This window comes from Bos javanicus, chromosome 2, assembly GCF_032452875.1.
Source record: "Bos javanicus breed banteng chromosome 2, ARS-OSU_banteng_1.0, whole genome shotgun sequence".
NCBI lineage: Eukaryota > Metazoa > Chordata > Mammalia > Artiodactyla > Bovidae > Bos > Bos javanicus.
The window spans coordinates 22,344,740-22,370,570 of record NC_083869.1 but is presented as its reverse complement, the minus strand read 5'-3'; the positions used below and the strand labels follow the sequence as shown (position 1 = coordinate 22,370,570).

At 41.1% G+C, this 25,831-nt stretch overlaps 1 long non-coding RNA gene across 2 annotated transcripts in view; it reads left to right on the top strand.

The window, feature by feature from the left end:
- The window catches only part of LOC133258445 (uncharacterized), an 89,757-nt gene that overhangs the window by 6,639 nt on the left and 57,287 nt on the right, over window positions 1-25,831 (top strand). The window contains exons 2-4 of one of the 2 annotated variants that reach the window (XR_009740029.1): window positions 5,915-5,979; window positions 10,605-10,713; window positions 19,926-20,169. This is a non-coding gene — a long non-coding RNA (uncharacterized LOC133258445). Of the gene's footprint in view, window positions 1-5,914; window positions 5,980-10,604; window positions 10,714-19,925; window positions 20,170-25,831 lie in introns of those variants that run through there. The other variant, XR_009740025.1, reaches the window with a different exon arrangement.

Here is a 25,831-nt window from a genome sequence, read left to right as displayed (position 1 = left end):
GAAGGCAGGAGGATAAGGGGATGACAAAGGATAAGATGGTTAGATGCCATCACTGACTCAATGGACATGAGTCTGAGTAAGCTCTGGGAGACGGTGAAGGCAGGGAAGCCTGGCATACTGCAGTACATGGGGTCACAAAGAATTGGATATGACTGAGCAACTGAACAAACAACAGCAATATAATTTCAATGTCTTTAAAAAATATTTAGTTTATTTGAAACTCCCTGTCCCCTTCCTGACAGCACCAATTTCTCCTTCAGTCACTTCAGTTCAGTCACTCAGTTGTGTCTGACTGTTTGCAACCCCATGGACTGCAGCACTCCAGGCTTCCCTGTCCATCACTAACTCCTGGAGCTTACTCAAATTCATGTCCATTGAGTCCGTGAAACTATCCAGCCATCTCATCCTCTGTCGTCCCCTTCTCCTCTCGCCTTGAATCTTTCCAAACATCAGGGTCGTTTCCAATGAGTCAGTTATTCGCACTCCAAAGTATTGGAGTTTCAGCTTCAACATCAGCCCTTCCAATGAATATTCAGGACTGATTTCGTTTGGGATTGACTGGTTGGATCTCCTTGCAGTCCAAGGGACTCTCAATAGTCTTCTCCAACACCACAGTTCAAAAGCATCAATTCTTCGGCACTCAACTTTATTTCTAGTCCAACTCTCACATCCATACGTGACCACTGGAAAAACCATAGCTTTGACTAGATGGACCTTTGTTGTCAGAGTAATGTCTCAGCTTTTTAGTATGCTGTCTAGTTTGGTCATAGGTTTTCTTCCAATGAGCAACTGTCTTTTAATTTCATGACTGAAGTCACCATCTGCAGTGATTTTGGAGCCCCCAAAAATAAAGTCTCTCACTGTTTCCATTGTTTCCCCATCTCTTTGCCGTGAAGTGATGGGACCAGATGCCATGATCTTCGTTTTCTGAATGTTGAGCTTTAAGCCAACCTTTTCACTCTCCTCTTTCACTTTTATCAAAAGGCTCTTTAGCTCCTCTTCACTTTCTGCCATAAGGGTGGTGTCATCTGCACATCTGAGGTTATTGATCACTTTTCACTTTCATGCACTGGAGAAGGTGATGGCACCCCACTCCAGTATTCTTGCCTAGAAAATCCCATGGATGGAGGAGCCTGGTAGGCTGCAGTCCATGGGGTCGCTAAGAGTCGGACACGACTGAAGTGACTTAGCAGCAGCAGCAGCCCAGCAATCTTGATTCTAGCTTGTGCTTCTTCCAGCCCAGTTTCTCATTATGTACTTTGCATATAAGTTAAATAAGCAGGGTGAAACTATACAGCCTTGACGTACTCCTTTTCCTATTTGGAACCCGTCTGTTGTTCCATGTCCAGTTCTAACTGTTGCTTCCTGACTGGCTTCAGGTGAGGTTTAATCCTATGACTCGAACTGTCATCAAGGACCCATTTATTTTCTTCTCTCTGCAGTGTCAGACTTTACTTTTTGGGGCTCCAAAATCACAGCAGATGGTGATTGCAGCCATGAAATTAAAAGACTTACTCCTTGGAAGGAAAGTTATGACCAACCTAGAGAACATATTCAAAAGCAGACACATTACTTTCCAACAAAGGTCCATCAAGGCTGTGGTTTTTCCAGTGGTCATGTATGGATGTGAGAGTTGGACTGTGAAGAAAGCTGAGCGCCAAAGAATTGATGCTTTTGAACTGTGGTGTTGGAGAAGACTCTTGAGAGTCCCTTGGACTGTAAGGAGATCCAAAGTCCATTCTGAAGGAGATCAGTCCTGGGTGTTCTTTGGAAGGACTTACGCTGAGGCTGAAACTCCAATACTTTGGCCACCTCATGTGAAGAGTTGACTCATTGGAAAGGACCCTGATGCTGGGAGGGATTGGGGGCAGGAGGAGAAGGGGACGACAGAGGATGAGATGGCTGGATGGCATCACCGACTTGATGCACATGAGTTTGAGTGAACTCCAGGAGTTGGTAATGGACAGGGAGCTTTTCACTTAGCCGGGTTTATGGCTTTATATAAACATCCTCTGAAATTATGGCTTCTTTTTGTTGTTTTACATGCTATGTGCTTAGTCACTCAGTTGCATCCGACTCTTTGCTACCCCATGGACTGTAGCCTACCAGGCTCCTCCGTCCATGGGATTCTCCAGGCAGGAATACTGGAGTGGGTTGTCGTGCCCCCCACTCCTTCAGGGAATCTTCCCAACCCAGGTCTCCCGCGTTGCAGACAGATTCTTTACCATCTCAGCCACAATTTCTGACTTGTCAAGGTAAAACCCTGAAAACTGTTTTTTTTTATTCAACATTGTATTTTTGTTAATACATAGTGGCTTTTTCCCCTTTTCAATTTGCTATTAAAATATTCTTAGAAGGCTGAGTCGGTGGACATGTGGATGTACCTGGAGAAGGATTCCTCCTGAGAGAGCATGGAAGCTCCATGCTCTGTTCTCACATACTGTGCCCTATGCATCTCGTCCATCTGGGTGTTCATTTGTATCCTTTAGCATATCCTTTTATAATAAACTAGTGAAAATAAATCGCATGTGTTATTGTTATGGCTGGAGAAAGTAAGAAATCCAGCCACTATAAAAGAGTTATACCATAGTTGTTGGTATATATACAGATTATATATTATATGTGTATTATGTATATATGTTTTTTTCCTTAGGGAAAACATAATCTAAACATTTCACCTTGTTACTGATTTTATTGATGTCCGGTGAGACTCAAATGTAGTTAAATAGACAAGGGCTTTTGCCTGGGTCAGCACTTCAGAAGTTTTAAGGAGAAAAACAGTGAAACCAGAATTAGATTATGAAACTAAAAGTTAAATCAATGATTTAGGTAAGATAGAGTGCAGAAAGTATGCAATAGCAACACGATGACTTTGGAGCCCATCTGATTTGCCTCAAGATTTAGTGTCTTGATATGGTACTTGTGGTTTTGTTTTGACCTTTTCTTTTTTTTTTTTTTGTAAAAGGGTTAGAGATCAGGAAAATGAAAATGAAGAACAAAAAATACTCCTGTTTTTACTACTAGTTTGTTCAGTAAAAAAGTTGCTCACAGACAAACTTATGTAATAGGCAGTCATTCAATAAAGAATCTTACAAATGTGTATAACATTTTGTAATTTGAATAATCTCTAAGATGAAACACTGTAAAACTAACCAAATTTGTATGATATAAAGAGGAAGTGGCAAAACCTCAGATTTAGTTTTGACTTTGGAGTAAGGTCTTTAGCTGATTCTTGTTAAAACCTGGATGGAACTTTTGAGTTTAATAGCTAGTTCAAAAAACAAGTTATCTATCATATCTTCAGCATATCAGTTAAGCATAGATAGACCTCAGATGCATTCTTCCAGTAGATTTTGGGTTTCAGGAGTTCTACATTCCTTCCTTCCTCAAAAGGGTAGGCACTTTATCTGTGTTGATTTCTGAGGTATCCTTAGTACCTGGAACAGTGCTTGGCACACAGTAGGCACCAGGTAAATATCTGTTACCCTGCCAACTCTTGGAATGCCAGCTAAAAACTTTGATGAAGCTTCTGTATTTAGAGAACTTAGGACAGAAACACCTGCTCTTTCTTGTGCTGATTCTTTCAAATGTCAACAAAAGTAGCTGAAGAAGAAGTAACAGAACTCAAGTCTCTGAGTGGCAGTAGAGGAACCAGACTGTGTTGTGACTATCAATGGCTGAAAAAGCCAAATCATGAGGAACTGTTATTCCCCGATGGCTCAGCAGTAAAGAATCTGCCTGCAACGCAGGAGACACAGGAAATGTGGGTTTGATCCCTGGGTCGGGAAGATCCCCTGGAGGAGGAAATGGGAACCCACTCTAATATTCTTGCCTGGAAAATCCCATAGACAGAGGAACCTAGTGGGTTATAGTCTATGGGTCACAAAGGGTCAGACATGACTGAGCAGCTGAGCACTGGACATAGACTAAATGTGATAATGTCCCAAGAATCAATTCTACAAATATTTAAATGTCCCTACAATTCCAAAAATTAGACTTTCCTTTTACCTTAACTTCTATGCAAGCTTTCCCTAAGCCATTCCAAAAAGTGGAAACAGGACACAGAACTCAAGACTTCTGAGCTATAAAAGCACTACCCAGACTGAGTCAGAAAGATGCCTGGGCACTAGGTTTGGAGTAAGTTGTTCTTGGAGAATAAAACTGATAAAAGTGAGTTTCTCAGTGCAGTGTTAATTGGCATCTAGGCTTCTATAGCCTATAGCTAAAAGGACTATTAACTATGTCCTCAAGCCTGGCATATGATTCGTTCTAATAGCCTAACTCAAGCCCTCTCCCATGGGTGTACATTTTGGAGACAAGATGTTTATATAATGCTAACTCAGATATGCAGATGACACCACCCTTATGGCAGAAAGTGAAGAGGAACTAAAAAGCCTGTTTATGAGAGTGAAAGAGGAGAGTGAAAAAGTTGGCTTAAAGCTCAGCATTCAGAAAACTAAGATCATGGCATCCAGTCCCATCACTTCATGGGAAATAGATGGGGAAACAGTGGGAACAGTTTCAGACTCCATTTTTTTGGGCTCCAAAATCACTGCAGATGGTGACTGCAGCCATGAAATTAAAAGATGCTTACTCCTTGGAAGGAAAGTTATGACCAAACTAGATAGCATATTGAAAAGCAGAGATATTACTTTGCCAACAAAGGTCCATCTAGTCAAGGCTATGGTTTTTCCAGTGGTCATGTTTGGATGTGGGAGTTGGACTGTGAAGAAAGCTGAGTGCCGAAGAATTGATGCTTTTGAACTGTGGTGTTGGAGAAGACTCCTGAGAGTCCCTTGGACTGCAAGGAGATCCAACCAGTCCATCCTAAAGGAGATCAGCCCTGGGTGTTCATTGGAAGGACTGATGTTGAAGCTGAAACTCCAATACTTTGGCCACCTCATGCGAAGAGTTGACTCATTGGAAAAGACCCTGATGCTGGGAGGGATTGGGGGCAGGAGGAGAAGGGGACAACAGAGGATGAGGTGGCTGGATGGCATCACCGACTCGATGGACGTGAGTTTGAGTGAACTCTGGGAGTTGGTGATGGACAGGGAGGCCCGGTGTGCTGCGATTCATGGGGTTGCAAAGAGTCAGACACGACTGAGCGACTGAACTGAGCCGCTGAACTGAATGTGATAAAATTCCTAGAAAAGCCTTAGAAATTTCATTTCATATGTTGCCTCAGTAATTGGTTAAGGGTCTTCTTTTTACATAATAGCCTTTGTCGAATGAAAAACTGCTATTAAAAAAGCTTAAGCCCAATATTTGCCATAGTGAATGTAATTGTTTTAGAGGCAAAAGGAGATTGTCCCTGAGGGCAGTTGAAACCGTATTTAGAAACCTTCAATCCCAGGCAGTGATCTCAGAGAAATTCAGGAGCATCTCCCTGAATCTTTCTTCTCAACCACTTTAATTTAACTCATACAACCATGTTGTGTCAAAAACTAGAGTATGAAGGAAATGATCACTTTTCTTGTTTGTCCAAAATTCCTCTGCTAACTTTGGAAGGTGGTAAGCAGGAAAAGTGGTAAATTCCCTCTGTTATAGGGAGTTTAGCCTATGTGAATGTAGAGGGTTCCTGAAAGTAATATTGGAGGAATCTGAAAAAGAGCAGTTTGTCTCTTCCACTCTTGGAAAGGGAAATAAGAGAGCGTAGTATCAGTCCCTCTGAGGGAAGGTGATCAATGGGAGGCCATGGCTAAGGAGCCAGCTGGTGCCCGGATATTGCTCTAGGTGATGTTCTATAAAGGGTAGAGCGCGGAGGGCTAGAGTTCAGACACTTCCTCCATTTTGACAAGAGCTGTTCCATTGTTTCCTCTTTTAGGCCTTACTCCCGATGTGCTTTCAGGCACTCTATCATTCTGTCTCTTTCTCAGCATGTTCTCATCTTCTCATTTCACTGTTGTTACAGGTATACTTTGAAGACATTGTGGGTTTGGTTCCAGGCTGCCACAATAAAATGAATGCTGCAATAACGTGAGTCACATGAACTTTGGGGTTTCCTATTGCCTATAAAAGTGATATTTACAGTATAGTCTGTTAAATGTGCAATGTGTACAAATGTACATTATGTCTGTAAAACAATTTACACGTCTTAATTAAAAAATACTTTATTGCTAAAAAGTGCTAACCATCATCTGGCAATGCAGGGTTTCCACAGACCTTCAATTTGTAAAAAGCACAGTTATCTGCAGAGCACAATAAAACCAAGTGCAGTAAAACTAGGTATTTTTGTACATGCTAGCAATTTGGTGTTGGCAAGCTACCTGCTTGCTCCACACATTATTTGTTCAGTGTGATTTTAATGTGTAGGTTACTGATCATGACCTAGGAGCGTCATGTGAGCGAAAGATGGAATAACGTGGGGCAGGGATCAACCATGACGGAGGTATAGAAGGGTAAAGAGCAGAGCGTTTAATCATAGTCTGGAGTCCAAAGGTCTGTTACATTGCTCAATCAGCTTCACACCAGAATCATCTGGGGGATAAAACTTTTTTAAATTGAAGCATAATTTACATACAATATTATGTTAATTTCAGGTGTATAACAAAATGATTTGACATTTCTATGCATTGCAAAATGATCACTTGGGGAATGTAATTTTTAAAAATATAGATGCTAGGGCCCCTGTCAGACTTACTAAATCAACATCACTGGGATTGTGTCCATTCTTTTCCCCCCAGATTCTGCAGATGATTCTAATACAAATTTCTGAAAGTGACACATTTAGGGAACAAACTCGAAATTATAAATCTGTTTCAAGGGCAGGCAGGAATATTTGTCTTAGAGGAAGGCAGAAAAAATTTCCAGAGTCTCAGTCCTCTATGGAGAGAAATGTGTTCTTATTATGGGAAAAAGGGTACACTGAGTCTGGGAACTTCCTTTGGAAATCCATCTCAATAGAATTTTTACTATCAGGACATATTTCTCACATGAAATCCATTTCTTTTTGGTTTGTGGACAAAAGCAAAACAAAATAAAACTGACCCCTGTCTTCATTTCTCATATATTTACACTATTTCCTCACTATAGGGCCATTATCAGATTCCAGTCAAAAAATTCATATTATGGGTAAAACTGGATGAAGTACTTTTCTGATATATTCAGTAACTCAGCCAATACATTTACTGTATTGTGGATAATGTAACAAAACCTCAGTGCTTTCATTTCATCATCTCTTAAAGCTTCTAAAGTTTTTTAGAAACTCATAATTTCCTCTTATATTTCTTCAGGGATGTTATTTTCTAAAATATGGCTTTTTACTAATCTTTTATAGTTTGTGCATTTGGTGTCTTATTTAAGGAATCCTAACCTGTATCAAGGTCATCATGATATTCACCTACATTTTCTTTTAAAAGTTAAATGTCTCTGAAAATTGTTCTTCTTTGCACCATTTTCCAAATTCTTATATGTTATTGGAGCCCCACTCTAGACTCCAAGTGTAGAAAGTTCCTGCCCAGCACAGAGAAGAATGTTTCTGTAGTTCTTGCTACAGAGTCAAGATCCAAAAATCCTCAATGCAGAATAAAATAAACTAGGAATGTACAGAGATAAAAATCTATCAAATGTGGTAAAAGAAGATAGCAGAGTAGTATGAGCTAATGGAAATATTAATTATCTTAGAGTTAATGTGTATTTCCCCTAGAGAAATGCCTCTCCTACTTTGGCTCAGACGGTAAAGTGTCTGTCTATAATGCGGGAGACCCGGGTTCAAGCCCTGGGTTGGGAAGATCCCCTGGAGAAGGAAATGGCAATCCACCCCAGCACTATTGCCTGGAAAATCCCATGGACAGAGGAGCCTGGTAGGCTACAGTCTATGGGGTCGCAAAGAGTCAGACATGACTGAGCGACTTCACTTTCATTTTCCCCTAGAGATACCTAAGAGATGAGATCTTAAGCCTTAAGAAGGCTGAGCAAATGAAGGGCGTGTGGACTAATGACTGGTAATCATGCTGTGGTTATGCTTACTGCATGTTTGTCAGACGTCTAGCCGAGGTATACTTATCATGTGTTTGCCAATATGTCTAGCAGGGCCTTTAAGATGTCCTTGAGTAAAAGTCATTGTACAGCTCCATGTCAGCTCTAGTAAAAAACCAACTACCTCGAAGAAAGTAATCTTTTGATGAAATTCCTGGAAGACATCTCATATGTGAACCCCTATTACATATGCAACTACTCCCTCAGGTTCTTGGCTCAACTTTGGAACTGGCTGCTGGATTTGGGGCTCCAGCTCTTGCACTGCTTTGTTGTTGTTGAGCTCAGTCGTGTCCGACTCTTTTCAACCCTACGGACTGTAGCCCGCCAGGCTCCTCTGTCCATGGGATTCTCCAGGCAAGAATACTGGAGTGGGTTGCCATTTCCTCCTCCAGGGAATCTTCCTGACTCAGGGATCAAACCCACATCTCCTGCATTGCAGGCGGATTTTTTTGTCACTGAGCTGCCAGGGAAGCCCACACTGCTTTATGAATGTCTATCATCTAGTGTCTTCCGCCTGCCTCCAGGATTGTGTCAGCCAGTTTTGTCTACTGTGATTGACTTGGCTCACTTGTATCCTTTGCCCTAGCTAATCAGAATTATTCGGCCTCCATGTAGGTTACTTAAATCCATCTCAAGCTGATGAGAATAAGCTTCTGGCCCAAATTTCCCAACTGTTACCAGGTGGGAACCAGGACTTGCATTAAGATAGCCAAACCTTTAGGATACTCTCCACATACTCACAGAGAAGGCAATGGTAACCCACTCCAGTACTCTTGCCTGGAAAATCCCATGGATGGAGGAGCCTGGTAGGCTGCAGTCCATGACATTGCTAAGAGTAGGACAGGACTGAGCGACTTCACTGTCACTTTTCACTTTCCTGCATTGGAGAAGGAAATGGCAACCCACTCCAGTGTTCTTGCCTGGAGAATCCCAGGGACGGGGGAGCCTGGTGAGCTGCCGTCTATGGGGTCACACAGAGTCGGCAACACTGAAGTGACTTAGCAGCAGCAGCCACATACTTAAATGATCTAATTGACAATTGTCCCAACAAAGAGGCATCTCTACTGATATAAACAGTCCCTTTTCAAAGGTGTGACTTGTGTTAGGCCACCTTGTGCAGAATAGCACCACTCTTTGTGGGAGGCACCCTCTCATCAAGTGAATCTGATAGTTCGGTGGCCCCAGAGGGTGATTCTGCTCCTCGCCAGGAGCAGCTTTCCCTACCGTCCACTGTAAGAAATGTTACTGCTGTCCTCGTGACCTTGCCTAGAGGAATGGCCAGACAGAGCAAAACATGACATTTTCTTTTTCCTCTCAATCACAATCTTTTTCTTTTCTGATTATAATAAGACAGTATGTGTGCACATTTAAAAAAAAATGCAGTCAATACCAAAATGTATATAGTAGAAAATAAAAAGTATTCAGTAATGCCAACAGAAATAATCTTAGTTAATGTATGCAGAAAATGTTTACATATGTATATATGCACTCAAAAGCACATATATATTTATTAAAATGAAGAATTTTATAACCTCTTTTTTTAACTCAAAATATTGAGAATAAATACTTTTTCATTTCAATTCAATCCTTTTTTTTTTTTAAACTGCGCTATAGTATTCTATATATGTGTATCATCGTTCATTTACTTAATTCTCTAATGGGAATTTCAGTAACTTTCATGAATATTTTCTTTGTTTTTTTAGTAGTTACCATTAAATTATTAACATATGAATTTAAGTAAGCTTAACAAACGAAAAAAACGACCAAAAACCCAGAGTCTGAAATTAATCTCTGGACCTTTCCTGGACAAGAAAAGAAATTTTAAACACTTTACTACTGAACACAGTTCACCTGTCACTCTACCATTTTCCTTGTAAATATTGCTTAGAATTTTAATTTTGCCTCTTTGAAAAACAGAATAATTCAACTCTTTGAAGTTTAGAAAATATGTTACCCATACATTACTACTTTCTATGCTCTCTAGTCTTCCTGAATCTAACTCCCACCCACTCCCTCCCCCACACCGTCTGGACTGTGGAAGTGGCAGGTACGTGCAGAGGCTCCAGAGTCAGACTGCCTGGATCAGACCCTCGGTTCTGCCACTTGAAAGCTGAAAGGTGTGTGGCTTTGGATAAGTGACTTAACTTTCCCGTGCTTCAGTTTTCTTGTCCATAAAATCAGGGTAATTATAGTAACTAGCTTATCAAATTGCTGTGACAATTAAATTGATGCCTTTGAATAGCACCTTTGCACTAGTAAATGGCCAATAATTATTTGCTAATATTATAATTGTGGGCTTTCTAGGTGGCTCACTGGTAAAGAATCTGCCTGCCAATGCAAGAGATGTAGGTTCTATCCCTGGGTCAGGAAGATTCCCCTGGAGTAGGAAGTGGCAACCCACTCCAGGATTCTTGCCTAGAAAATCCCATGGAGAGAGGAGCCTGGTGGGTTACAGTTCATGGGGTTGCAGAGTCAGACACGACTGAGCGACAAAGCATACAATATTATAATTGTTAGTTTCCTATAGTAGGTTCTTTCCACGAAGGGTCTTTTAGTTCCATACCTACCTCTACCATTATATTTTATATTTTCATACATTTTCATGTTTCATTCTTTCATTTCAGCTTGAACTCCTTTCAGTATATCTTATAGTACAAGTCTAATGGTGATGAACTCCCTCAGCTTCTGTTTGGGAAAGTCCATCTCTCCGTTCCTGAAAGACAACCTTGCTAGGTAAAGTATTCTTGGCAGATTTTTTTTAGTTCTTGTACTTTTGAATATATCATCTTACTCTCCTCTGGCCTGCAAGTTTTCTGCTGAGAAATCTTGGTCATCGCCTTCTGCTGGTTCCCTTTATGTGTGAGATTTCTTTTTTCCTCTTGCTGCTTTTAAAATTCTCTCTTCGTTTGGTTTTAGATAGTTATATCATACCTTGGATAAAATCATTTGGGGTTGAAATTTGGGATTTATTAGCTTCACTGGGCTTCCCAGTTGGCTCTAATGGTAAAGAACCCACCTGCCAATGCAGGAGATAAAAGAGACATGGATGATCCCTGGGTCGGCAGGATCCCCTGGAGAAGGGCATGGCAACCCACTCCAGTATTCTTGCCTGGAGAATCCCATGGACAGAGGAGCCTGGTGGGCTACAGTCCATAGGGTTGCAGAGTCGGACATGACTGAAGTGACTTAGCACATGTGCCTTAGCTTCATTGAACTTGGACATCCAAACGTATCCTCAGATTTGGGAAGTTCTCAGTTACTGTTTCTTTAAGTAAACTTTCTGCTCTTTTCTCCCTTTCTTTTCCTTCTGGACTCCAGTTATGTGTAGATTGTTTCTTTTGATGGTATCTCATAATTCACATAGACTGTCTTCATTCTTTTCATTCTTTTTTCCTTTTGCTTCTCTGATCAGATAATTTCAAATGACTTGTTTCTTGATTGACTGAGTCTATTTCAGCTCAGTTGAAACTGTTGAATTCTTCAAGCACTGTATTCTTCAGTGCTAAGGTTTCTGTTTTTATTTGTGGCTTCTATTTCTTTGTTTAACTTCTCATTTTCTTCATGCATTGTATTCCTAATTTCATTTAATTGTCTCTCTTTTCTTTTAGTTCACTAAATTTCCAATATTTTCATTTTTTAAATTATGAAAGTATGATAACACATTTACAGGAAACTTGGAAAATACAGAACAAGGTTACATATAGTTCCATTATATATTACAATTATTTTTAAAAGTAACTAAATTAAGATTTTTAGTTGGAGTTTCAATATCAAATTCACAAAAATTACTAGAATGTATATACAGAGAAGTAGAAGAATATAGTAGGCCTGAAAATCACTATGAACCAATTCAACATAATTAAGATCTAAATTTCTTTAAGAGGATTATTATGAATTATTTGTCAGTTCATAGATCTCCATGTCTTTAAGGTCAGTCATTGGACTTTTAATAGCTTTCTTTGATGGAGTCATGTTTCTTTGATTATTGATCCCTCGGGCCTTATATCGGTGCCTATGAATTTGAGGAAGTAGTCATCTCTTCCAGTCTTTACAAACTGTCTTTGCCAGGCAGAAATCTTTCACCAGTCAGCCTATCCAGAGATTCTAGGCAGATTGTGTGGTGTGTCTAAGGGCAGGCTTGCTACTGTATTCCTTGGGCAGGCAGGTCTGCTGCCTGCGTCAGCGTGTAAGAAGGCTTGGTATTTGGGTAAATAGGGGTCAGCTTGGTGCCTGGGTCCACAGTGGCTCACTGGGCAGGCCTGGTGCTTGAGTCCACACTGATGAACCTGAGACTGGGTCGTTATGGGCAGACCTGGATCTTGGGTCCACGGGAGCCAACCAGGTGCAAAGGGCCAGTGGGGTAGGCCCATCATCTTAATCTGTGTGGGTCTATCTGGTACTAGGGTAGACTGGGAGCCTGACTGCATAGGAGCTGGCCTGAAGGCTGGGACCACAGGGCTACCCTGGCACGAGGACAAGCCTGGAGCATGGGGATGCAGGAGTCATCCTGTCACCTGGGGCCTTAGGGGCCAGCCTGGAAGTTGTGTCTGTGGGTCCAGACTGGTGTGGTATGGACTGCAAGCATGAACCTATGGGAACCAGCCTTGAGGGTAGGGCCTCAGGGGCTGGCCTAGTGATGGAGAAGGCTAGGAGCCTGGGTCTGTAGCAGCCTATCTGGAGTCTGCACCCACAGGGGCCAGTGTGGCATGAGATGGCATGGGATCCTGGGATTATGGGAGCTGGCCTGGTGGTGGGTTGGATCAAAAACCTATCCTTGGTAGTTGGCCTGGTGCTGGCCCAGCCAGGAGCCAGGGTTTATGGAAACTCTTGGGAAGCCAGAGGCCACTGGAGCCACCCAGGGCCATAGGAGGTGGCTGGTGCTGGTATGTGCCAAGAGGCTGGATTAGCAGGATCCTGCCAGGAGCCTGGGCCGTGGAAGCCCTCTGGGACTTCTGGAGCTGGCTGGCACGAAGGTGGTCTAGGGCCCTGGGCTTGCAGTTCCTCTGGGAACCTGGAACCATGAGAGTCCTCTGGTGCCACTGGGGCCTGCAGACCCTGGAGTGAGCTGCAGCCTATGTTCGAGGGAGCCTACAGAAAGCCGCCTAAAGGCTGAAGGAGTTAGCTGGGTTCTGGGGAGGGTGGCTCTGGGGTCCACAGTGAAATTGCCTGCTCACTACTTCACTGTCTTTCTCCCTTGGGGAGGTTGTCTGTCTTGACCCAGGCAGTCTAGATTTGGAGAAGGTGTGACGGGAATAATGTGAAACTATCATTCCTACCCTCCTCAATGCATTTTTTTTCTTATTTCTGTGTTTTGCTCAGATTCTCTAATTCATCACCCAGACTCTTGTGAAGGTATTTTTATATGTGGATAGTTGTTCAAATTGATATTTCCAGGAGGAAATCAGTGGTAGAAATTTCTATGCTGCCATTTTGCTGATGTCATTCCCCTCCTGGATCAGGTTTTTTGATCCACTCTGAGAATCTCTGTCTTTTAGTTGACGCATTCAAACTGCTGACATTCAGAGTGATTATTGATGTAGTTGGACTAATAGCTACCACTTTTATTACTACGATTGACCCTGGACAATGCTAGCTTCAACTGCATGGGTCCACTTATACATGGGTATTTTTCAATAGTAAATACTACAGTATTACATGGTCTGTTGAATCCACAGATGCTGAGGGCCTACAAGTCACGCGCAGATCAACTCCCATTGTTGTTCAAGGGTCAATCGTATTTTCTGTTTGCTGCCCTTCTTTTCCACCATTTATAGCTTTAATTGACCATTTTATATTATTCCTTTTTATCTGCTCTCAGCATATTAGTTATATTTGTTTTATTTTTTTCAGTGTTTGTCCTAAAAATTTCAATATATGGATACATTTGGATTTACTAACCCAAATCCACTTTCAGATAACACTATATACTGCTTCATGAGTAGTGAAAGTACCCTATAATAACAAAATAATCCTAATTTCTCTCTTCTGTCCCTTACATCCTTGCTCATTCATTTTATTTATACATAAGCATACACACACACATATATATAGCTATATGTAGTTGAGTACTGTGTTGCTATTATCTGTTAGATCTGTAAGATTACAAAAATAAAAATTTTAATTTTCCTTCACTTATTCCTTCTCCAATGCTCTTCCTTTATATAGATAAGAGTTTCTGACATGTATCATTTTTGTTCTCTCAAAAGCACCTCTTTAAACCTCTCTTGCAAGGAAGGTCTACTGACAATAGATTCCCTTAATTTTTGCTTGAGAAAGTCTATTTATGCTTCACTTTTGATGAAAGTGAAAGAGGAGAGTGAAAAAGTTGACTTAAAGCTCAACATTCAGAAAACTAAGATCATGGCATCCAGTCCTATCACTTCATGGCAGATATATGGGGAAACAGTGGAAACAGTGGCTGACTTTATTTATCTGGGCTCCAAAATCACTGCAGATGGTGATTGCAGCCATGAAATTAAAAGACACTTACTCCTTGGAAGGAAAGTTATGACCAACCTAGATAGCATATTGAAAAGCAGAGACATTACTTTGCCAACAAAGGTCTGTCTAGTCAAGGCTATGGATTTTCCAGTGGTCATGTATGGATGTGAGAGTTGGACTATAATGAAAGCTGAGCGCAGAAGAATTGATGCTTTTGAACTGTGGTGTTGGAGAAGACTCTTGAGAATCCCTTGGACTGCAAGGAGATCCTACCAGTCCATCCTAAAGGAGATCAGTCATGGGTGTTCATTGGAAGGACTGATGTTGAAGCTGAAACTCCAATATTTTGGCCACCTGATGTGAAGAGCTGACTCATTGGAAAAGACCCTGATGCTGGGAAAGATTGAGGGCAGAAGGAGAAGGGGACAACAGAGGATGAGATGGTTGGATGGCATCACTGACTCAATGGACCTGGGTTTGGGTGGACTCCGGGAGTTGGTTATGGACAGGGAGGCCTGGTGTGCTGCAGTTCATGGGATCGCAAAGAGTCGGACACAACTGAGCAACTGAACTGAACTTTGAAGGATAATTTTGCAGAATGTGGAATTCTAAGTTGGTGAGGGTTTTTTTTCTCTCAGCACTTTTCACTCCACGGTGAAATGTTTTGTTACTTAAATGGCTTCTGAGAATAAGTTAGTTGTAATTCTTATCTTTGCTCCTCTATAGATGAGATTCCCCCAGCCTCATCCCTCTAGCTTCGTTCAGGAGTTTTTCTATATTTTTAATTTTCTGTACTTTGAAAATGACATGCCTAGGTGTAGTTTGTTTTGGAAGCTTTAATTCTGCTTGGTGTTCTCTGAGCTTCCTGGATCTGTAGTTTGGTGTCTCATATTAATTCGAGGGAAATTCTTAGTCATTATTGCTTTGCATATTTCTTCTTTTTTGTTTGTTTGCTGTTGTTGTCCTCCTTTTGGTATTCCCTTATGCACAGGTACACCTTTTGTAGTTGTCTCACAATTCTTGGATATTCTGGGGGGTTTTTTTCTTCAGACTTTTTCTCTTTGTTTTTCAGTTTTGAAGATTTCTGTTAAGATATCCTCAAGCTCAGAGGTTCTTTCTTCAGCTGTCTAGTCTACTAATAAGTCATCAAAGGCATTATTCTTTTATCTTTCAGTGTTTTTTTATCTCCAGGATTTCTTTTCAGTTCTTTCTTAAAATTTCCATCTCTTTGCTTATACGCTGTCTACTTTACTCACTAGACCCTTAGCATATTAATAATAGTTGTTTAAATCGTAAGTCTGGTAATTCCAACATCCCTGCCATGTCTAAGACATGTTTTTAAGGCTTGCTCTGTTTCTTATGCCTTTTTCTTTCTTTTTTTTTTGCTTTTTGTATGTCTTGTTATATATATATAGGGCTTCCCTGGTGACTCAGATGGTAAAGAATCTATCTACAATGCAGGAGACCCAGGTTTGATCCCTGGGTTGGGAAGATCCCCTGGAGGAGGGAATGGCAACCCACTTCAGTATTCTTGCCTAGAGAATTCCATGGAAGAGGAGCCTGGCAGACTACAGTCTGTGGGGTCACAAAGAGTCAGACATGACTGAGAGAATCTCAGTAACCAAGCATGATGCACTGGATAAAAGGAACTGCTATAAATAGGCCTTTAGTGATGTAGTGGAAAAATGGGGGGAGTGGGGGAGGAAGGGAAGTGCTCTATAGTCCTAAGATTAGGTCTCAGTCTTTTAGTGAGCCTGTGCCTCTGGATTGCGAACTTCACATATGCTTCTCAGCCCCCTCACCCATACCCTGAAATGGAACAGGATGACTTCGGGGGCAGGGGTGGGGGTGGGCTGGAGGGCGGACCCTGAACTGGTTATTTCTCTTTCCCAAGCCAGTTAGGCTCTGATAAAACCCCATCTGGTTCCATTCTGGTTAAACAGTTTCTCCTGAAGGCAGACCTTGTTAAGAAGAACTGAATGTTCTGATTTATTTCAAAATCGTTCCTGCAGAATAGTTCCAGAAGAAGCATGGTGGGAAAACAGGTTGTGGTGGGATTTTTCTTCAGTATTCACTGTGAGAGCCTGGAGGAGATCCAGAAGGTAAAACTCATGACTGTGTGGAAGCCCTCAATGACGGGATTCCTCTTGAGTTTTCAGAGTTCTCCACACTGAGCCTCCAGCAATTTGTAAATCACAGTTCAGGTTTCCCTACTTCAACACTGGTTCCCACAGAGGTTGCTGCTCCAGTACGCTCTGATTCTCTGTGTTTGCCTGTTGGTTTCTCCAATTTGTGTAGCAGCATTTTGCCCTGTGGCTTCATTTCTCTTTGGGTCTAAGAAGATTTGTTGACTTTTGTTTTACTTATTGTTAGGCTGCAGTGGCAACTTCCAAGCTTCTTATATGCTGGACTGGAAACTGACATCTCTTTTTACCTGTTCATCTCAGAAGTATGAAGAGTCTCAGTGATTCTTTGTGAATCTTTGCTAGGCCTCTTTCTTCTAGCAGTTTCTCATCTGTTTCCCTTGTTTGCCCTATTATTTTACTGGGGCTTCCAGAAATTATATGTCAGTAGACTTCATATTCTATCTACAGAATGTCCCTTGGACAAAAATATGGAAAACTTAAGAACTGGAATGGCTTGATCGGTTCTACCCTTTCTAATAAGATTTTCCCAATCTGTCATCCAGTCACCCTATCCACTTCCTTTTGGTTCTTTATGACCCCTCTTCCATTCCAAAAAATAACCCCCAAATCCTCACTAGTTTATCTTAACAGGTGTTTATTTTTTCTTTTTACCATACTCATGATTTTGCACAGTTTTATGGAACCTAGTTGTACGTTTTGTGATAAGTACTTTGTTTTAAATACTTCTGGCTTTATCTCTGGCTTTACATCTTTTGTTGCTAGAGTGATAATATCTGCTGAATTGTGTCTTCAAATAAATGTCTCTTTGTATGTGGCTTAGGTGTGGTTTTTATGAACCAATCGTTGTAGAAAGAGGAAGTGTTAACCTGATGAATTTAAATCAATCTGAGACCATTTCTCTCAGTGAAAGGAGTTCAGTTTCTTTCAGTGCTAGGAGTTCAACCAGCTTCTAGACAAGCATGATAGAAAAGTTGACATCTGACTGAAAATTCTGAGGAAGGAGGAATAGGGAAATAGATATTGAGTAATTAAGAAATACCCAGAACCCTTACATGGTTATTTCAAAAGTGGTTAAGATGCCACTTTTATGTCATTCTTCTGATACCCTAGTCCAACAAAATCTGTCCCACCACCTGTTTTTATAAGATTTTTACTGAAACACAGCCATACTTATAATAAGTATTGTATATGGCTGCTTTCACACCACATTGGAGAACTGAGTAGTTGTGGCAGAAACCCTATGGCCTGCAAACCCTAAAGCCTTTATGATTTGATCCTTTCAGAAAGCTTGCTGACCCTTGCCCTGAAAGATTAAATCTAAACTCATCCTGGATTTCAAAGCCTTCTATCATCTTTCATCACTCTACTGATCTTATTTAATCAGCATTATTCACTGTATACAACCTCTAATCCAATCAGATTAATTTATTTACCTACCCCCGAAAGTGTGTGTTCATTCCGCACTTTTCTCTTTTGTCTCTGGCCTTTCCAGTTTGGAACGTTCTCCTTCAATCTTACATATCTTTGAAGGCCCGTCTCAAGTTCCTGAAGTTTTCTTTGTTAACTCTGCCCACGCTAGAACCTTGTTTGCTGCATTTATTGCCTCTATCACACTATGAGGCATTTTGAGTCTGTATATGTTTTATAAATATATAAACACATATCTGTCCAATTGAATGCAAAACTCCTGGATATTAAAGTCTTGGTAATATAATATTTTTGGTGTGTCTTTTTATAGAAATCCAAGCAATGCTGAACAAAGAGAAGGCACTTAACTGATATTGTCAAACTCCGCCTCCCACACATCCAGTATTAGTCTGTTTCTCTACACCCCTCTCCCATTCTAATTTGAGCTTCACGTCTTCTCATCTGGCTTAATGCTACAGTCTCCCAAGTGCCCCTGCTCCTTCTGGCCCCTACAGTCATCTCCCCAGATGGCAAACAGACTGTGGTGGTTGAGTCACTAAGTTGTGTTCGACTCTTTGTGACCCCATGGACTGTAGCCCGCCGGACTCCTCTGTCCATGCAATTTCCCAGGCAAGAATACTTGAGTGGGTTGCCATTTCCTTCTCTGGGAGATCTTCCCAACTCAGGGATTGAACCCGCATCTCCTGCAGTGCAGGTAGTCTCTTGCATTGCAGGCAGATTCTCTACCAACTACCTTCCAGGTCACGAATGTCTGTCTTTTCATAATTTGGGTCTCTCTCTCCTCCTTGCCTGACTGCCCAATCTGTACTGACTTCCCCTCACTTCCAGTATGTCACTTTAGCACCCAGTTTCACTTTCTTCATTGTCCTGATCTTGACAAAAATTGTCTTGTTTTCTTGTTTAGCCATTTCCCCTGTAAATACAGCTCAAGGAGCTTACCTGATTTGTTCATAGCTGTATCTTCAGCCCCTAGAACAATGCCTGGTGTATGAGGTGTTCAGTAGCTCTTTATGGAAAAAATAAAACCATTCATAGATTTATTTTCTTTTAAAATAGTAAAAAAGAACTTTTGTTCACTCTCATTAACATGCATTTACTAAGCACCTACTTTCATGGTATTACCATTTAGGGTTTTGCACAAACTGTTCTTAGGGGCGGTGTTAGTTTCCTAGAGATCATAACAAATTACCACAGACTGAATGGCTTATATAACCTTATTCTCTCACTGTTCAGGAGGCCAGAAATATTGGCAGGACTGAATCCTTCTGGAGGCTCTGAGGGAAAATTCATCCCATGCCTCTTTCCTTGTCTGGTAATTGCTGGCGATCCTTGGCATCCTGTGAGTCATGGGTGCATCACTCCAATCTCTCCAATCTCTCCTTTCATCTTCACATTGCCTTTCCTCATGTGCTTCTCGGTGTCCTCCTCTGTCTCTTACAAGAACACTCGCATTGGATTTAGGGTTCACTCTAATACAGTAAAATCTAATCTTTATCTTTTATTATATCTCCTGTTACCTTCTTCCCAAGATCACATTCTGAGGTTCCCCATGAACATGAATTTTGAGAGGACACTATTTAGCCTGTTACTGGGGTTCATTTGACACAGAGACTAACAATCTACTCTTCCTGTAATTTAGTGCCCTTAGGTTGTTATTTGAGTGGCCAGCAATCACCTCCCTTCCCCAGAAAACCCCAATTTCTATTAGGAATTACTTCTTCCATTTTGTGAACAATCTTGGTAAAGATGTAAATCAATGTTTCTTGTCCCAGCATAACCAAGGAGCCACATTTGACCCAAAGGAAGACAAATGGACTCCTAGGATATTTATTTTTACAAAGGGATCTTTCTTTATATTTTGGCAACCTTTCAAGATAGAGTTTTTACTAAATGTCCTATGATAGTAACACTGGAAATCTGAATTGACAGAACACATTACACAATCTGGACTCCTAGAACTTCTCACCTGGAGAAGGGACACCAGGATGGGAAGTAAAGGGTGAGTATGCGTGGGAGCAGCAGCTCCTTGACAAGATCTGTAAGTTGTTGCTGCCTAGACTCCAGAGCCTGTCCCCATTCCTGTCTTGTGTCCAGGTCTGGCCCTCTAGCCCCCTGCCCATCCCATGAGTTCCTGGCTAGTACTCTCTGGAAGTCCCTGTTTGCTTGTTAGCCAAAATCCATTCCTATCATTTACAACCAAAGAAACTCAGGTGTTACTCTGAGATCTAGGTTTGTTCAGTGTTGGTGCAGTTTTCCATATTTAGCTCTGAATTCTGACATGCTGAGTTTACTACTACAGGAGATACTACCTTCAAAATGTCAATTTCAGCTCAAACCTACAAATTAGTGAAATTACGAGACAGTATCTATTAGCATTATTATTAATTTATAATCCATCTTGTTACAAAAGGATTGCATTGTGTTAAATTATGCTACAAAGGTACACCAAAAAAAAAGTACATTTAAAATAAGAAACAAAAAATGAGACGAGGGAAAAATAAGGATAGAAAAGTGAGATGGGGCCACAAGTGAGCCTAATCCATAAAATGGTTACCATGAAGGCCTAGACAATAGAGAAAAGAAATAATAACCTGAGAGGGTCTACAAGCTACTGTTGTTGCTATGGTATTTGGCAACAATATTTTCCACTTGAAATAATACCTGCTCAACCCACATTTCTGTTAAAAGAACTTGAAATCTCTTTATAGTAAAATGGGGCCATGAAATAGTCAACTTGCCAAATAGGAACTGCCAAATCCCAGAAAAGACAATGAATTTGCTTAAAGTCATTATGCTATCACTTTAAAGATGGTTAAAAAAGTCCTAAAACATGAATTTTAATTAATTTATTTATATATGTTAATAATACTCAAAAAACCCCTTAGGCTATAGTGCCTTATTTTATTTTATTGTTTATTTTTAAATTTTTTAAATTAAAAAAGTTGTTATTGGGGTATGCTGCTGCTGCTGCTAAGTCGCTTCAGTCGTGTCTGATTCTGTGCGACCCCATAGACGGCAACCCACCAGGCTCCGCGGTCCCTGGGATTCTCCAGGCAAGAACACTGGAGTGGGCTGCCATTTCCTTCTCCAAGGCATGAAAGTGAAAAGTGAAAGTGAAGTCGCTCAGTCATGCCCGACTCTTAGCGACCCCATGGACTGCAGCCTACCAGGCTCTTCCGTCCATGGGATTTTCCAGGCAAGAGTACTGGAGTGGGGTGCCATTGTATAGTTGCTTTCTAATGTTGTATTGGTTTCTGCTGTACAGTGAAATAAATCAACTGTATGTGTATATATGTATCCTCTCTTGGACCTCTCTCCTGCCCGCCCCCACCCTCCATCCCACCCATCTAGGTCACCGCAGAGCACGGAGCTGAGCTGTAGTGCCTTATTTTAAATTGTTGATAATTTATTTTGCTTTACTAGATGGATCTTGGCAAACTTAATTTTATAACCTTTTGTTGCAAATTAAACTATTTTAAATTCAGTAGAGAAATGCTGTTTGAAAGAACACCTGTAGTCAATCTTTTTGCAAATCAAATATCAGTCCCTTATGTATTATTTTAGTGATGTAGTATTTTCACATACTATAGAAATGTTGGTTCCCCTCTTGCAGTTTTTATAAAAGAGGCAAAGCCCAGATTTTAAATGCAAACACTGCATAAAGATATTGCTCATACATAGTAACACAGTAAACATAATCATAAGATACTGATCTTCATTATTATAATGAAGATTTTCCCATTTTAATATTTATTGCATTTTTTTTCTACCAAACCTTTTCTACCAAAATGGATCTGAGGCAACTATTGAATACATCACAAGTGCCACCTAGTGCTTTCTTTGAAAATAACATTTTTGTATCTTCAGAAACTAGACCGAGAAACAAGATGTCAAAGTCCCATACTCCCAGGGCAGAACCTGTTTAAATAGCTCTGCTTCCTAAAAAAAGAATGTTTTCAGCCAAAAAGCAATTTGAAAGAAGAATTTGGTAGTAAGTTTGACTGTAGTCAGATCTTCCAATGCTGATTTGTTTTATTTCTATATAGGTACTGTGGTGTTGGAAAAGACTCTTGAGAGACCCTTGGACTGCAAGGAGATCCAACCAGTCCATTCTGAAGTAGATCAGCCCTGGGATTTCTTTGGAAGGAATGATGCTAAAGCTGAAACTCCAGTACTTTGGCCACCTCATGTAAAGAGTTGACTCATTGGAAAAGACTGATGCTGGAAGGGATTGGGGGCAGGAGGAGAAAGGGACGACAGAGGATGAGATGGCTGGATGGCATCACTGACTCGATGGACATGAGTCTGAGTGAACTCCAGGAGTTGGTGATGGACAGGGAGGCCTGGCGTGCTGTGATTCATGGGGTTGCAAAGAGTCAGACACGACTGAGCGACTGAACTGAACTGAAATGAGGTACAGATTTCCCCTCTGTCTGAAAGCAGAGTGTTCCTGCTTTTGTATGCAGAAATGAAACCTTTTTATGCAGAAATGACGTAAAGCAAAGAAGCAATTGCCTGAGGACACATCTTGCTAAAGGATGCACAGAGTAAATAGAGGTATCTGATGTGGAGTCGCTGAGTGTATGTAATTCCCTGGCAGGGAGGCTGGTGGTGCCACTCCACTTGTGTGTGCTACTTCTATAGTGGCTTGCTGCAAACCATGCGCTGAACGCTGTTTTCACTTTTTTGCCTTGTTTCGGAAAAGTGAGAATCTTTTTTCAGATTTTTTTTAATTAGTGAAAACAAGTACTGATGTAGGTCTTTCGTAAAGATGAAGTAGCATAGGGCAAACTTTGGAAAAGCAGGGGACACCTGTATAGATGGAGTTAAGTAAAGGATTCTAAAGGAAGGGAAAACGAAGGCATTTCCATACAGAAGTAACAGCCAACATTTTCAAAAGTACTTCTTCCCAACTCCCAATAGGAGCTGATAATCTCTTGGAAGCTCTACTTCTACCATCATTTATGCCCCAAGTCACTCCTCTTCCCCACTGTCTTTAAAGGCACTGAACTGTTGTTACCATCATTGTCTCACCACCGCCACCACCCATAGTCATAATCACAAGCATCATCTGAGTAACTCTTGTCGTAGGACCCAGTGCTGCTGTCAAGGGAACAAACACAGGTTTTAGCTGCTACAATCAAGGCACTTAATGTCAACTGGGAGAGAGGAATAGAAGAAAGAGAAAGACAGAGAAGAGAAATATAAGTGTAACAGTAAAACAGCAATACTTTTAAAACCCATCACCGTTTGTCCAGTTCACAGAATGGAAATCACTGGAACCATCCCCGCCCTTTACATTCCTGGTGCCAGAGTTTTGTAGCCCTCATCGGAAATGACTTTCCTCCTCTATTGTCTGTTTATTCCTCTGCCTCGTGCCTGGAAAATTGCAACAGACTTATCCTTTGGCTTTCTGTTTCTGCCCCTGCCGGGCTAACATCACAGTAGTGCTGCCTTTAGCTTTTCATTCTCTTCCCCAATAACTAGAATGGCTTTCTGTGCTTATCAGTCTATGGACACAAATCTCTAAGCCCAGAGTAGAAGAATGCCTTCCATAATTTACATGAACTTTATCCATTCAATCTGATAGGCCACCATATCCCCAACATTAAAATTTTTATCCTCAAAGGGCAGTTCTCTTTTAACTTTGAAACCCAGTGCCACACCATGCTTTCATTTCCTTTTTAAAATTGTGTGGGTTCCCGCCTGTCCCCACCAGTATTTCTACTTTTTTTTTCTTTTGTCTTTTGGGCTCTTTGCCTAGTTTCAGCTTTTCCCAGTTCTTTCAGTTCAGTTCAGTCGCTCAGTTGTGTCCAACTCTTTGTGACCCCTTGGACTGCAGCATGCCAGGCCTCCCTGTCCATCACCAACTCCTGGAGTTTACTCAAACTCATGTCCATCGAGTTGGTGATGCCAACCAGCCATCTCATCCTTTGTCGTCGTCCCCTTCTCCTCCTGCCTTCAATCTTTCCCAGCACCAGGGTCTTTTCAAATAAGTCAGTTCTTCGCATCAGATAGCCAAAGTATTGGAGTTTCAGCTTCAACATTAGTCCTTCCAAAGAACATTCAGGACTGATTTCCTTTAAGATGGACTGGTTGGATCTCCTTGCAGTCCAAGAGACTCTCAAGAGTCTTCTCTAATACCACAGTTCAAAAGCATCAATTCTTCAGTGTTCAGCTTTCTTTATAGTCCAACTCTCACATCCATTTATGATTACTGGAAAAACCATAGCTTTGACTAGATGGACCTTTGTTGGCAAAGTAATGTCTCTGCTTTTTAATATACTGTCTAGATTGGTCATCACTTTTCTTCCAAGGAGTAAGTGTCTTTAATTTCATGGCTGCAGTCACCATCTGCAGTGATTTTGAAGCCCCCAAAATAAAGTCTGTCACTGTTTCCATTGTTTGCCCATCTATTTGCCATGAAGTAATGGGACTGGATGCCATGATCTTAGTTTTCTAAATGTTGAGCTTTAAGCAAACTTTCTCACTCTCCTCTTTCACCTTCAACAAGAGGCTCTTCAGTTCTTCTTTGTTTTCTGCCATAAGGGTGGTGTCATCTGCATATCTGAGGTTACTGATATTTCTCCTGGCAATCTTGATTCCAGCTTGTGCTTCATCCAGCCCAGCGTTTCTCACAATGTACTCTGCATGTATGTTAAATAAGCAGGGTGACAATATATGGCCTTGACGTACTCCTTTACCTATTTGGAACCAGTCTGTTGTTCCATGTCTAGTTCTAACAGTTGCTTCTTGTCCTGCATACAGATTTCTCAAGAGGCAGGTCAGGTGGTCTGGTATTCCCATCTCTTTCAGAATTTTCCACAGTTTGTTGTGGTCCACACAGTCAAAGGCCCTGGTGTAGTCAATAAAGCAGAAGTTGATGTTTTTCTGGAACTCTCTTGCTTTTTCAATGATGTTGGCAATTTGATCTCTGGTTCCTCGGCCTTTTCTAAAACCAGCTTGAACATCTGGAAGTTCACAGTTCACGTACTGTTGAAGCCTGGCTTGGAGAATTTTGAGCATTACTTTACTAGCATGTGAGATGAGTGCAATTGTGCAGTAGTTTGAGCATTCTTTGGCATTGCCTTTCTTTGGGATTGGAATGAAAACTGACCTTTTCCAGTCCTGTGGCCACTGCTGAGTTTTCCAAATTTGCTGGCATACTGAATGTAGCACTCTCACAGCATCATCTTTTAGGATTTGAAATAGTTCAGCTGGAATTCTATCACCTCCACTAGCTTTGTCCGTAGTGATGCTTCCTAAGGCCCACTTGACTTTGCATTCCAGGATGTCTGGCTCTGGGTTGGTGATCACACCATTGTGATTATCTGGGCCATGAAGATCTTTTTTGTATAGTTCTTCTTATTGTGCCCATCTTTGCATGAAATGTTCCCTTGGTATCTCTAATTTTCTTGAAGAGATCTCTCATCTTTCCTATTCTATTGGCTTCCTCTATTTCTTTGCATTGATTACTGAGGAAGGCTTTCTTATCTTTCTTTGCTATTCTTTGGAACTCTGCATTCAATTGGGTATATCTTTCCTTTCCTACTTTCCTTTTGCTTCTCTTCTTTTTTCAGCTATTTGTAAGGCCTCCTCAGGACAACCATTTTGCTTTTTTGCATTTCTTTTCCTGGGGATGGTCTTGATCCCTGCCTCCTGTACAATGTCATGAACCTCTGTCCATAGTTCTTCAGACACTCTGTCTATCAGATCTAACCCCTTGAATCTATTTGTCACTTCCACTATATAATTGTAAGGGATTTGATTCAGGTCATACCTGAATGGTCTAGTGGTTTTCCCTACTTTCTTCAATTTAAGTCTGAATTGGGCAA